We start from the raw sequence: 15,414 nt of genomic DNA on the forward strand, positions 1-15,414 counted from the left end.
GCCAGAAAGGCTGGGCCTCCATCTCTTTACATGGCCTCTCATCTTCAACAAATGTGGCCTTGACTTGTTCTCATTATTCCAGTCTCCTAAGAGCACATGCTGTGAAAACTCACACAGTGTCAGCTCTGCTACATTCTTTTGGAAAAGCAGATCATAAGAACACCCAGATTCAAGGGACAGGGAAAAGACCTCACTGTTTTAAAGAAAGGAGTTACAAAGAATCCATGGACACTTCTATCTGCTGCATCCATGGTATTCCACCTATTTATTGCCTGTTTCCATAATTATGGTGAGAAATCTTCATATGCCTTGTCTTGGTATTTATTTTCATGTACTGAATGTCTGGCACAGAGTAAACTGTTCTACATAGGGTTGGATAAACATGAGGTTGCATGTTAGGCAGTGACCGGAATACCAAGATACATGAAATTCAAGATAGTCCCTGTTCCTGAAGATTTTAACATCTGGTAGAAGAGGAAAAATGGTGAGGCAAGATTAAATGGGCCTTTTCAAACAATAGGAAAAGTACTATTCCAACAAGGAAATGCAAAGCTAATTACCTTAATTGGGCTACACATGTCAGAAAAGCAAGCACACGTTCTATCTGGTAACTGGGAAATTAAGACCAGCACTGTGTTTTGAGGATAAGATTTGGATTCTAAGTAACAGTTGGGCATAATTAGCAGATGGAACCTCAGGAGAAATGGCCTAGGGATGAAAAAGTAGAACTGTATGTGGTTCTACTTTGCCTGAGATCGGAGCTGGTACTGGGACACAGGAAGGGGGCCCCTTGGAATAAAACTGATTGGATTTTTGTCTTGTTGGTGATTGAATCTTGGAGCAAAAGGGTCAGGATAAAAACTGGATTTAGGGAGAGGACCATGGCAGCCAATATAAAATGAATAACAGAGGGAGAGACAGGAAGTAGAGAGAAACAAGTCTGATGAGGGATTAACCCTCATGTTGGCAGCAAGAACAGACAAGAGGAAGCTGGGGGATTCACAGTTTTTGAGACCCTGCTATTCTTTAAGATGCTATTTCATCTGATCGCTCAATAACTCTGTGATATAGATGTCAATACCACCATCTTACAGGTGAGGACAGTAAAGTTCACATAATTTAGGTAACTAGCCCAAGATCATATACTTGTTAATGGAAGAGCTGGTTCTTTTAACTGTGAGTTAAAGGTTGTATTCTGCTCTTCTTAGGATAGAAAAATATTTTATTATCAAGCTTTTATTTTACCACAAGTCTTGCAAGGTCCTCACCAAACAATGAGCAGGTCTCTAACACAATATGGCATTGCCACTGCCCTCCCTATTTTTGCTCATTTTTGCTCATACAGAAGGAAACAGACACTTCAAACAAAATGCAAGGAAATAAAGAGGAGGAGACTGAAATAGGAAGGCTGAGCACAGAGGTTTTTGGCCACTAAGTTCCAACATAAGCATTAAACATTCATTCAATATATATTTAGCTTTTACTAAGTGTAAGCTCTGAGCAGGGTGCTGGGAAGAAAAGAGGAATCAAGCACTACTCTGATCTTTCAAAACAGTGGAGGAAACTGTCATGTAACAAATAAATGAAATAACTTTTGCAAGGGAAATGATGGACTTCTGTGCACAGTAAACCAACAGACAAATAGGAAGGGATTATTTCCTGCTGAGGCATCAAAAGAAAAGCTTCATAAAGGAGTCAGACCTTGATCTGCGTATTGATAGGTAAGAAGAGAGCCAAGGAGCAAAAAGGGGTAAAGAAACTGTGACTAGTGGGGAGGTGCACAAAGCAGAGGATAGAGACAGGAATCACATGGTAGAGAGGGACCAGATCCCCTAGGCAGGGCAGTTTCGCAGTGGCAGTATAAAACAGCAGGTGAGCGGGTAAATGCCAGGATCAAAGTGAAAGGCTTCAAACACTAGTCTGCACTTCCTCCCTGTTTGGCTTTAAATCAGTTGTTCAACTTTATTAAGATTTTATTTCCTCACACATAAAATGTAAATTATAACAACAAACAAAATCTTTCTCTCGCTCTCCTGACTTCTGAACAGAATAATAGGCAGGGGTCAAACAGAAATCAAGCAAAAGACTTTAATCTGATAAATGTGGATTGGAGTATATGGCTTGAATTTAGAGTGAAAATGGGCTTCCTGATACTTGCTCTCAAAGCCATATATTGGATCCTACACATGAGGAGAGTTGGAGCTGCTAAAAAAGTGCATAGCAAGAAGGACTAAAGCCTTCTCAGACCTTATAGACTCTGGTGGCCCCTTCGAGTATGGTTCACAGACCAGCAGCATCAGCATTACCTGAGAGTTTAACAGAAACACAGAACCTCAGACCTATGGCAAAGACTTGTTGGATCAAATTCTCTGCCTCACTCCTAAGAACATTAAAGTTTGAGAAATGCAACCAGGGAGCACTAGAGAAACTGGATGAATAGATGACAGACTCTCTCCATTTGGTCTGTTAGATCCATTCTTCTTTCTCCCGTGGGAGGAGCCAGTGAGAGGTGGACAAGAGGCAGAAGACTCTACCTGATGCCTCTGTAAGTTCCTGCTTGGGGCTAGCAAGAATTCAGGATGGATAAGAGGATAATTTCTCTTAAAAACACAGAACTGGGGAGGAGGACCCCATAGATGTGACCCTAGTGATTATATGCAACATTCCTGGGGATTGTGAATGCAGGACAAGGGGGAAATTTCAAAGGAAAGACCATTTGGAATATAATATAGTTTCATTTTTTATGTTTAAATCTTAGCTCTAAGTCTCTGTTCAAATACCATCTAACAGGACATTCCCTGAGCACTTTGTAAAAACTTCTACTCTGCCATCACCACCTCCAATGCTCAGCACTCCTGAGTCCCTTTTGTTGCTTTAGTTTATTTATCTCCTCCCCTCCTCACTAGAATGTAAGCACCACAAGGAGCTATATCTATTTTGCTCATTAATGTTTTCCAGTGCTTAGAACAAAGTGGCCCTGGGGATATATAATAGGTGCTAGATAATTAAATGAAAGAATATGACCTTGAGATCCCATGGGGGAATCAGGTGGAGTTGTCAACTAATAATGCTGTTTATAAGTCTGGGGCTCAGGGGAAAATCTGAGTCTGAGGTAAAGAATGGGAGTCATCAGCTAACTGATGGGCACCGAAGCGAGGGGGCTGGATGAGCTCATTTGGACAGAGTCCTGTGTTTAAGGGAAAGATGATTTCCTTGTTTGGTTGAGGTGATTCCAAGAGAAAAGGTGGTGCACCCCCAGTGAAGCCTGGCCACAGAGCACAACAGGTCACCACAAATGCCATCAAATGCAGTCACCACTTTCCATTTTCCCTGGACAAAGCTAGCAACTTTTTGGAAAGTTTCAGGATGTCACAAGAGGAAAAAGAGCCAACAACAACATTTATCATTTATGGAAAAACACTTTAATAATTCACTGCTTCAATTAACATTTGCTGCTAATCAAGATTTCATGTCTGAAAGCATCACACCCAAGCACAGCAGGTCGATTAGGAATCAACTCCATCTGTTTTCATGGAACCCAGTGGGATGGACACAAGGAGACAAATGCCAGGCCTACTGAAAGCTGGCTGTGGGGCTGCCTTCCAAAGCAGGCTGCTCCTGGGAGCCCAGCACCCTGTGGAGTTAGGTGCTCCAAGAGGGGCCCACACTGCTTCCAAACTGCCTCCAAAACGGGCCCAGAATTTTTTTTTAAAGTGTTTTTCCTACTGGACAGGAAGGGATTACTAATTATTTTAGTAATTTACTAATAATTTACTAATTATTTTATTTTATTTATCATACCCTTTAACTTGAGATTACTTCACTGTATTTTTTCCTTTCCTGAAAGCTGAAAAAACAATCTGAAATGGAGCAGACAGAGTCTTGTTCCCATATTTGATATTTATAATCTGGTCATTTGTTGATAACTGTTTCTTCCAAAAGGTAGCACTTCAACCCAGAACAGGAAAGAAGCAAGAAAAGATGCTTTTGACCATTTGTTGTTCTATAATTATGATTATTTTTATTGCTTATAAGACATACAATTTTATTTTAAAAATTATAACTTTAAAAAACACTTTACTGGAATGAAACCATAGTAACAGACTACTAGATAGCATCAAGTGATCAGAGATGCTACTCTTTGACTTAAATAGCAGTTACCTAATCTCTTTAAGCCTCAGTTTCCCCATCTATAAAATGGAAATAATACAGTATGTAACTTAGATGGCTGTTGTAAGTATTAAAAGAGGCACTAGAAGAGCACTTTGTACACTACCTGTTTCCTGAGAAACACTAAAACATTTTAACTATGTGTGACAGGTAAAATGCATTTCATACACTCAGGGAATAAAGATGAGTCTATCCTCTTTACTTTTTTCAATTACTCACTTTGGCTGTTTCATTTATTCAACAAATATTTATTGAATGACTACTATGCACTGAGCACTGTTTCAGGATCTGAGGATCCATTCAAAATCCTCACTCCCATGTATTGCAGTCTAACACTGGCAGAAATGCTTAGTGAATTAGTTCATAGCTAGCCACTATTCAAATATTAATTCATCTATCCCATAAATTATACCATAAACTAGTAGCTAGCTTAGATTAGAGAGATGATAGATAGGTAGGTAAAAATAATTAATAAACTATTAGGTGGTTGCAAATGCTAATGTGAAAATATCAGAATGATGGAAATGGGGCTACTTTAGGTTGGGTGTCCAAGAAAGGCTCTCTGTTGCTGGACATAGACACTGAGGAGTCAGGAGAAGATCAACGTAGGCAAAGGAAACAGCTGGTGCCCAGGTCCTGAGGTGGGAACAAACTTTCACACTCCTGAAACAAAATTTCACGTGGTTCCAGTGCAGAGAGCAAGGGAGTAAGAGAAGGGACTGGAGAGGAGGTCAGATCTTTAGGTCCTTACAGGCAAATGTAAGGAGATATGATTTTATAACCAGCAGGATGTTAAGTCACTGGTGCATTTTAGTAGGGAAACGACAAGGTTGATCTTTATTTTTAGAAGTTAACTCTCTATAGACGGTGAATAAAAGAGCAGTCAGGAGCTTAGTAAACCAAGAAAGCAATGCCAGCGGTCTATCTAGCATCACGGAGGCAGAAGCAAAGAGATGCTGATGGATTCATTTTGATTTTACAGGTAGAACCATTAGGGCTATTGACAGATTGGAAGTAGGGCAAGGGAAAGAAGAAATCCAAGATTTCTGGCTTGAGAGCTTTAAGAAATCTAGTCTCTCCCCCACTGAAGCCCCCACCATGCCCAAATGTCCAAGAACACCAGGGGATCGCTCAGTTTTAAGGGATCTATCTTGCTTCCACAACTATATGCAGGAAAATATGATCATCCCACAATGTCTACTCTTCCACCACCACCTCACATACGCCAGCACTTGTTTCATAAAACCAGAAGGATGCTTGTCTACAGCTGCAGCAACAATCTCTACTAAGCTTCTCCACATCCACAGCAACGCTTCATCTTGGATCCCAAGCTGATAACTTGAGCAGCTCAAAAACACGTGTTTAGTCTTTTCTGTCAAAGTTTCACAGGCTGCTGGGGTGGCTGCACCTGCTGCATTAACCAACTTCACCACAGACGCAAGTAGCGCCCCCAGCCCACTCACGGCCCACATGCTGCACTCTCGGCTGCAGCCCGGACTTACCCAGGGAGAGCTCCTGTCTGGTGCTTCATCTCCAGCCCTTGGCCTTAAGTTTGGACTCCAGGAGTTTTCTTGTCAATGAATCTCCTCATGTATATCATTCCACATCATCCTCTGAGTTCAGCACACCATGAAGACAGGACCGTAGCTTTTGCTTAGTTACATAAAGAGAGAAAAAAATGTCCTTTTAAGCTTATTTCCAGGGCAAGGGAAATCTACTGGTTTTTTAAATAAATAACTATCCAAATGTTTTGCTCACAATTAGGGAAATTTTTGCAACTGTCATTTCCATCAGTAGAAACAGAAGACTACATAAAGCCAAATTATCTACCTTGTAAATTACCTATTTATACAAGCAAAATTAAACTTCTATTTCCCCCCTAAGAAGTGTCTGTACAAAAATACAAGCAGTAAATGAGCCAAAGCAAATACAGAGACTGACAATCCTTTGGAACACAATTTATCTTGGTGGCAGGTGGGGAGGATGCCATTTTGAGGGGAGATGAACTGATGCTCAGATTAACTGGAACAGGCAGCATCCATTCTGCAAGGCAAGGGAAGGGCCTGTGAGGGGCTTGTGGTTCCTTCTGTAATGCAGGCCAGGCCCCAAGACTGCCAAATGCTCCTTAACACAATAATAGTGACGTTTATCACTTCAAGATGGGCAAGGCCCAAGTCATGCTGACACAAATTATTTCTCTCTTGGAGTATCATAAACTGTAATGCCCTTAACACAAATAGCACTGACCTTGATTTGTCTGCATGTTAAGTTAAACAGTAGAAAAGAAAATCTAGTTTTCTCCTTAGGAAGTTAAAGTAAAACCTCACCCCACCTCACCCTCCCAGCTCAGCAAGGAACTGAGGAGAAGGTAACTGCCATGAGCACACTAGAGAAACTCCTGACACTACTGGAGTTTGCAAAACGCACAGAATGAAACTCTGCAGACCGAAGTAGGCAGGGAGTTCCCCGAGGAAAGAAGAAGGGTGTGGAAATGGTAGTGAATGTTGCACGAGGAAAGGGGGAAGTTGACACACAGAGAAAGCAGAGTCGAGGGGAGGGAAGGAGCACTGGGCACATCTGCGAAGAGGATGAAGCATGGCTTTCACGGCACAAGCTGAGTTCTCAGCCTGTTTCTCCCACACTGTGCTCCTATGCTGAGATGACTTCATCCTCCTTCTATTATTACAGGGCTGCCTGTTTTACAGATGCAGAATGGAGAGGTTCAGACAGAATGGCCAGAGGGCAATTCTGTTGGGGCTCTGGTTGTGACATATTTTAAGGGTTTTGGCCCCTGTGGGTTATTAAATGACAACTGGTTTTTAGCACAGACTATCTCAACAAAGATCACCCCCTCCAAATATGCAAGACACAACTGCCTGTCAGAGATGAGCAGAACTGGGAAGGGCCCTGCCACACACAGATTATAGTATGAGGATGGCGCCCCACTCATATGTGGCCACATGGAGGAACCGCAAACCTCCTCTACACAGATTATAGTATGAGGACTAGAGTAGGACTTTTCAAATCTTAAAAGATGATGCTGTTAAAGTGCTGCACTCAACATGCCAGCAAATTTGGACAACTCAGCAGTGGCCACAGGACTGGAAAAGGTCAGTTTTCATTCCAATCCCAAAGAAAGGCAATGAAAAGAATGTTCAAACTATGGCACAATTGCACTCATCTCACACGCTAGTAAAGCAATGCTCAAAATTCTCCAAGCCAAGCATCAATAGTATGTGAACCATTAACTTCCAAATGTTCAAGCAGGATTTAGTAAAGGCAGAGGAACCAGAGATCAAATTGCCAATATCCACTGGATCATCGAAATAGCAAAAGAGTTCCAGAAAAACATCTACTTCTGCTTTATTGACTATGCTAAAGCCTTTTTGTGCATCACAACAAACTCTGGAAAATTCGTAAAGAGATGGGAATACCAGACCACCTTACGTGCCTCCTGAGAATTCTGTATGCAGGTCAAGGAACAACAGTTAGAACTGGACATGGAACAAAAGACTGGTTCCAAATAGGGAAAGGAGTACGTCAAGGCTGTATATTGTCACCCTGCTTATTTAACTTATATGCAGAGTACATCATGTGAAATGCCGGGCTGGAAGAAGCACAAGCTAGAATCAAGATTACTGGGAGAAATATCAATAACCTCGGATAGGCAGCTGACACCATGCTTATGGCAAAAAGTGAAGAACTAAAGAGCCTTCTGATGCACGTGAAAGAGGACTGTGAAAAAGATGGCTTAAAACTCAACATTCAGGAAATGAAAATCATGGCATCCGGTCCCATCACTTCATGGCAAATAGATGGGGGAAAGTGGAAGCAGTAACATATTATATTTTCTTGGGCTCCAAAATCACTGCAGATTGTGACTGTAGCCATGAAATTAAAAGACACTTGCTCTTTGGAAGAAAAGCTATGACAAACCTAGACAGCATATTAAAAAGCAGAGATATCACTTTGCTGACAAAGGTCCATATTGTCAAAATTATGGTTTTTCCAGTAGTCACGTATGCATATGAGAGTTCAACCATGAAGAAGGCTGAGTGCTAAAGAACTGATGCTTTTGAATTGTGGTGCTGGAGAAGACTCTTGAGTGTTCCTTGGACTTCAAGGAGATCAAACCAGTCAATCCTAAAGAAAATCAACCCTGAATACTCATTGGAAGGACTGATGCTGAGGTTGAAGCTCCAATACTTTGGCTACCTGATGCAAAGAGCTGAGTCATTGGAAAAGACCCTGATTTGGGGAAAGACAGGAGGCAGGAGGAGAAAGGGACATCAGAGGATGAGATGATTGAATGGCATCACTAACTCAATGGACATGAGTTTGAGCAAGCTGTGGGAGGTGGTGATGGACAGGAAACCCTGGAGTGCTGTAGTCTATGAGGTCACAAAGAGTCAGACATGACTTAGCAAATGAACAACAACTCAATTTTAAGAACTTGAAATATGTTCATATTCTCTGATCCATTGATTCTACTTCTAGAATAGATTCTTTAAAAAAAAAAAAACAGTATAAAATGGGAAGAAAGATAAGCATACAGCTGTTCTTTGAAGCATAATTTTCAAAAATAAGTCCATTATTTGAGAATGACTAAAGAACTTATGGTAAGTTAATATAGTGGAACACAATACTATTCTTGAAATGATGCTCATGAAAGTTTTTTTTTTTTTGAAAGTTTTTAATGATATAAGAAAATTATTATTCATGTTCTTTTAAAAATGAAAAATGTAAGATATTACTATATATATATATATATATATATATATATAGAATGTAATTACATGTAGAATTTCATTGCAAAATGACCTGAATTGAGCATATTAAAATGTCAGTAGTTGCTTTAAAATGAATGGATTATTTTTCTACTTCTTTATCTACTGTGACATTTTCACACTTTCTGTAATGACAATATGGTTATATAATGAGAATAATGGCCAAAAATAATACAGATTCACATGAAAAATAATCAAGCTCTTTGGAAAAGTGAATTCAAGTTTGGGGTATTAAATTTACAAGATGAACCTACAGCATTTTGTTGTAGAAAATAAGAAAATTTTCAAAGATTGTTGGAATGGATGATGTCAAAAGCACACAGATCAACTTTAAGAAGCCTTCAAAGGCCAAATATGATACAACTTGAGTTTCAAAAAGAAAACATATATCGGAAGTCATTAAAACACATTAAATGTATCAAATATGTTAGAAACAATGCTTGAGTTCACAATGCTATGAAAACAGAAATCACTGATTGCTTTTGGGAGCTGTTAGGGAACCAAATTATTATTTAGAATGATGGGAAATAAAGAGAAATAATAAGTATTTATTGTGGCTTTTCTATACAAAACATGCCTTAAGGTAGTTATTTCTCAAAGTGTGGTCCCTGGACCAGCAGTACCATCTTCATCTTACTTGTATAAAATGTAAAATCTCAGCCCCACTTTAGATGAATCAAAATCCTAGGAAAGATCCTGAGTCTGAAAGGGTTAAGAATAAGCTCTCAGCATCTGATCAAACTCTGACTCTTTTGTTTTTGTTCTGTTATTTCCTCACCAGCAACACAGCTCTGGTGTGGCTGTTCTTTACCAAAGAGATATAAAATCCTAGATTATTTTGTGGGAAGAGGCTCAGTGGGTATTTCAGTCTGCTTTCTACAAGCACAGGTCAAGTTGGTCTAGGGGAGAATTCTCCAAGGGCTCCAGCATACCTCAACTAGGGATTCCATGGACGTGTGGGGCCAAAGTCCTGGGTAGTTTACTAATGTTCCTCCCTTGGCCACTGTCTCAATGGATATAACTTTCCCCAAATCATAACAATTTCAAAGAAGAGCAATACCAAAGAATTTCCAAACTACCACACAACAGCACTCATTTCACATGCTAGCAAAGTAATGCTCAAAATTCTCCAAGCTAGGCTTCAACAGTATGTGAACCGAGAACTTCCAGATGTTTAAGCTGGATTTAGAAAAGGCAGAGGAACCAGAGATCAAACTGTCAACATTGGCTGGATCATAGAAAAAGCAAGAGAATTCCAGAAAAATGTCTACTTCTGCTTCATTGACTATGCTAAAGCCTTTTACTGTGTGGATCACAACAAACTCTGGAAAATTCTTCAAGAGATGGGAATACTACATCACCTGACCTGCCTCCTGAGAAATCTGTATGCAGGTCAAGAAGCAACAGAACTGGACATGGAACAACAGATTGGTTCCAAATCAGGAAAGGAGTATGTCAAGGCTGTGTATTGTCACCCTGCTTATTTAACTTCTATGCAGAGTACATCATGCAAAATGCCAGGCTGGATGAACCACAAGCTGAAATCAAGATTGCCGGGAAAAATATCAATAACCTCAGATATGCAGGTGACACCACCCTCATGGCAGAAAGCGAAGAAAAACTAAAGAGCTTCTTGATGAAAATGAGAAAGGACAATGAAAAAGCTGTCTTAAAACTCAACATTCAAAAAATGAAGATCATGGCATCCAGTCCCATCACTTCATGACAAATAGATGGGGAAACAATGTAAACAGTGACAGACTTTATTTTCTTGGGCACCAAAATCACTGCAGATGGTGACTGCAGCCATGAAATTAAAAGACACTTGCTCCTGGGAAGAAAAGCTATGACCAACCTAGACAACATATTATAAAGCAGAGACATTACTTTACCAACAAAGGTACATATGTTCAAAGCTATGGTTTTTCCAGTAGTCATGTATGGATGTGAGAGTTGGACCATAAAGAAGGCTGAGCACCGAAGAATTGATGCTTATGAACTGTGGTGTTGGAGAAGACTCTTGAGAGTCCGTTGGACTGCAAGGAGATCCAACTAGTCAATTCTAAAGGAAATGAGTCCTGAATATTCAATGGAAGGACTGATGCTGAGGCTGAGGTTCCAATACTTCGGTGAAATCTGATGCAAAGAACAGACTCGTAAGCCAAGATACTGATGCTGGGAAAGACTGAAAGCAGTAGGAGTGGGGGACAACCGAGGATGAGATGGTTGGATGGCATCACCGACTCAATGGACATGAGTCTGAGTAAGCTCCAGGATATGGTGAAGAGTAGGGAGGCCTGGAGTGCTTCAGTCCATGGGGTCGCAAAGAGTCAGACATGACTGAGCAACTGAACAACAACAAATTGTAACAAGACACACATAAGTTCACAGATCAATTCTTTCAAATTATTCAGTGAACAGTTTCAATCCATTTTAAACTGTTGCAAAGCTTAGAGTAAGATTACAGAGCTGATATAACACTGATACCAAAATTAAACAAGTAAGTGTAAGTAAGTGTTAGTTGCTCAGTCGTGCCTGACTCTTTGCAACCCCACGGACTGCAGCCCACCATGATCCTCTGTCCATGAGATTTTCTAGGCAAGGTTACTGGAGTGGGTTGCCATTTCCTTCTCCAGAGAATCTTCCCAACCCAGGGATCGAACCCAGGCCTCCTGCACTGCAGGCAGATTCTTTACCAACTAAGCTACAAGAGAAGCCCAAAACTGAACAAAGACATCATTATATAGTATGTTACCAACTAGTAGTGTGCATAAATAATGATTCAGAAACCCTACGCTGGGAAAAAACAGATAAAATCCAAACAATGTGGAATTGAATTAACAGTAATTTAACAATGTTTGTTAGCTCCTTAGTTGTGGCAAAATGTAGCATAGCAACGTAAGATATTAGACACAGAGGAAACTGGCTAAGGGATATGTGGGAACTTTCTGTGGTATCTTAGTCACTTTTCTGTAAATCTAACATTAGTAAAAATTTTAATGTTTATTAAAAAAATTAAAACCTACTTAAAAGTTAATCATGCCACTCTTGCTTAGGAAGGGCTCAAGTTCACACTCAGACACATGGAGAAGTAAAATACACTGAAAGGACCTTCGGAGTAGCTCTCACTGTATCCATCGGACCTATGTGGCTTCCTTCTTGACCATGGCTGAAACAGGGATGTATATTCTGATGTTTCCTTCCTGGATTCCTAACACCATTGACACCTCCTAAGTCTCATATTTTAAGACAAGGACAAAAAACCACTGTGGATAGTAACTAATCATAATATGCAACTTTGGAGGCATGGAGATACTTCCTCAAAGGATCACACACCTCTTTTTTTTGGCCACACCACACATCATGTGGGATCTTAGTTCCTTCACAAAGGGTTGATCTGTGCCCCCTGCATTGGAAGCATGGTGTCTTAACTGCTGGACCACCAGGGAAGTCCCAAGATCACAGATCTCTTGACAGCAAATCCTGACTACCTAGTTTCACACCAATGCAGGCATATCAGAAAGCTTCCCCGCAAAAGTCCAGTCTACCTTCCAGGTAGTCAGATCCACCGAACAGATACCAAGTTCTGCAAGCCTGAAAACTGAGACAGCAGAGTCCATCCTGCCTGACTCTCCAGCCTAGGAAATTTGCTGCCTACCCTTATTGTGACAACAGAGTGAGCTAGTCTCCCAAAACCTTGATCTACTTAAAAGTGACATACACAACGTAAAGGCCTAGTCCCGTCATGAGCAGCTTAGGAACAGTTTCTAGGGAATCTAGTAACAAAATTCTAATCCACATCATTTCTGTTTAAAATAAATTAGAACAAGTGTGAATTTCCCCAGTCATCTACTTCTTCCGATGATTAGTGAGCCTGGGGAAATGTTTCCATGCAGGAACATACAGAAAAAGATCAAATTTTGGCTAGATGAGCCTACAATTAGGACCTAAGATCCCTGGAACATCAAAGTGGTATGAAGTGGTTTAATTGGTTCCTCGAGAAGACAGTAGTTGATTCAGACACTGGCCCACTCAACCAACTGCCATTGTGTTGGCTCACAGAGGCATCAGTGATCCGAGCAAGGAACTTCCTTCAAACAGCCCCTACAATCAGTGTGAGAGCAGTCACCCTCATTGTTCTATCAGGTGCAAGCTGCATTTATTCTGGGTCTGCTCTTTTAATCCTCCAAGAGCCATCCACATGTGTAAAGGTTCTGGTCTATTATCGGAGTGTAATCTTTTCACTTTTCAAAATAGCTTCTCTCTGGAGCCAGAAACCTTAAATAGGGCACTGGAGTGCTAATCAGCTCCTGTTCGTGTATGGGAATGGCAAGCCACCCGTGTAGCAGCCGAAACCAAGAAGCAAAGCTAGACTTCCCCAGTCTGACCCAGGGATGCAGTAATGCCATCTCCAGTATTTCAAAGACCCTGGCCTGGGTCCCAGTTGGTGTGCAAGGGGAGAAAGTAGGGGTAGCGCAGATGACATGCACTTTTACTGTTAAAAATTAGAACAGGCATCAAAACTTAGTTTCTTTTGTAATCACTAGACTACTGCTAGAATCAGAAGTTTCTGGGCTAAACTCATTACCACACCAAGAAGGAAAAGATGCTTCTGAAACATGTTTTGTTTTTTTAACTTGATGTAGAAACAGGTTCATTTTCCTAGGATATCTTCCTCCTTAGTCTGAATTTATATGCCCATTTTCATTCTATAATCACTTAAGTGCCTGAGCACTGATTCCTCAGTCAAGAAGAAAAAAATAAATAAAATACTACATTTTCATTCATAATTAATCTCATTTTTCCCTACACTAATACACATTTTCAGGACATGAAGCCATTTCAATTAGTATTTTTTCTAACTTAAGGGAAGAATACACCTGTTTAATTCTCCTCTGGGGGTTATAGCAAGCCTTGGAAGGTCACCAGTCAGAGTTGGGTGCTGAGGTTCTTAATGAGGGTAGAAACAGTCAGCAACCAAACCGCCTAGAAGTGGGTAACATCTGAAGGTGAGAATGAGCCATATCTTAGAAAGACTAATGGCCAAGGCCAGGAACATGCTATCTCAATACTCCATATGTCCTCCATCCAGTCCAACAGCAAAACCTTTTGGCTCTATCTTCCAAATGTCCTCAGAATTACATCACCTGTCCTGCCTCTACCACCACTACCTGGTCCAAGCCGCCATCGACTCCTTCCCAAGTAATTCTGATAGATTCCTAACTGCTCTCTCTTCTAATTTTATCTGCCTACTCCTAGCCTATTCTCCATATGAAAGTCTAAGTTATCCTTTTAACACATATCAGATGACAGCACTTCCCTGCACTATAGCTTCAGATTAAAGCTGAAGTCTTGACTATGGCTTACAAGCCCTCTGATCCTGTGCTCCCCTTGCCTGAACTACTACTAGGAATTTCAGTACAGTTTAGTTCAGTTCAGCCACTCAGTCATGTCCAACTCCTTGTGACCCCATGGACTGCAGCATGCCAGGCCTCCCTGCCCTTCACCATCTCCTAGAGCTTGCTCAAACTCATGTCCATTGTGTCAGTGATGCCATCCAACCATCTCACCCTCTGTCACCCCCTTCTCCTCCTGCCTTCAATCTTTCCCAGCAATAGTGTCTTTTCTGATGAGTCAGTTCTTCGCATCAGGTGGCCAAAGGATTGGAGCTTCAGCTTCAACATCAGTCCTTCCAATGAATATGCAGGACTGATTTCCTTTAAGATGGACTGGTTGGATCTCCTTGCAGTCCAAAGGACTCTCAAGAGTCTTCTCCAACACCACAGTTCAAAAACATCAATTCTTTGGTGCTCAGCTTTATTTATAGTCCAAATCTCACATCCATACATGACTACTGGAAAAACCATAGCTTTGACTAGATGGACCTTTGTCGGCAAAGTAATGTTTCTGCTTTTTAATATGCTGTCTAGGTTGATCATAACTTCTCTTCCAAGGAGCAAGTGTCCTTTAATTTCATGGTTGCAGTCACCATCTGCAGTGATTTTGGAGTCCAAAAAAATAAAGTCTGCCACTGTTTCCATTGTTTACCCATCTATTTGCCACGAAGATGGGACCAGATGCCACAATCTTAGTTTTCTGAAAGTTGAGCTTTAAGTCAACTTTTTACTCTCCTCTTTCACTTTTATAAAGAGGTTCTTTAGTTCCTCACATATCTGAGGTTATTGATATTTCCCCCAGTAATCTTGATTCCAACTTGTGCTTCATCCAGCCCAGCGTTTCTCATGATGTACTCTGCATGTAAGTTAAATAAGCAGAGTGACATACTCCTTTTCCTATTTGGAACCAGTCTGCTGGATCTTACTTCTTACCAATCTTGTTCCACTCAGTCTGTTCCAGCATTTATACTAGCATTTCCCCCTAATGAGATGTTCTACATACTGAACACAAGCATCTTCTCACTCTAAATTCCTTCCAGTCTCTGTCCAAGTGTCACCTT

The sequence above is a fragment of the Dama dama genome, chromosome 1, assembly GCF_033118175.1.
Source record: "Dama dama isolate Ldn47 chromosome 1, ASM3311817v1, whole genome shotgun sequence".
Taxonomy (NCBI): domain Eukaryota; kingdom Metazoa; phylum Chordata; class Mammalia; order Artiodactyla; family Cervidae; genus Dama; species Dama dama.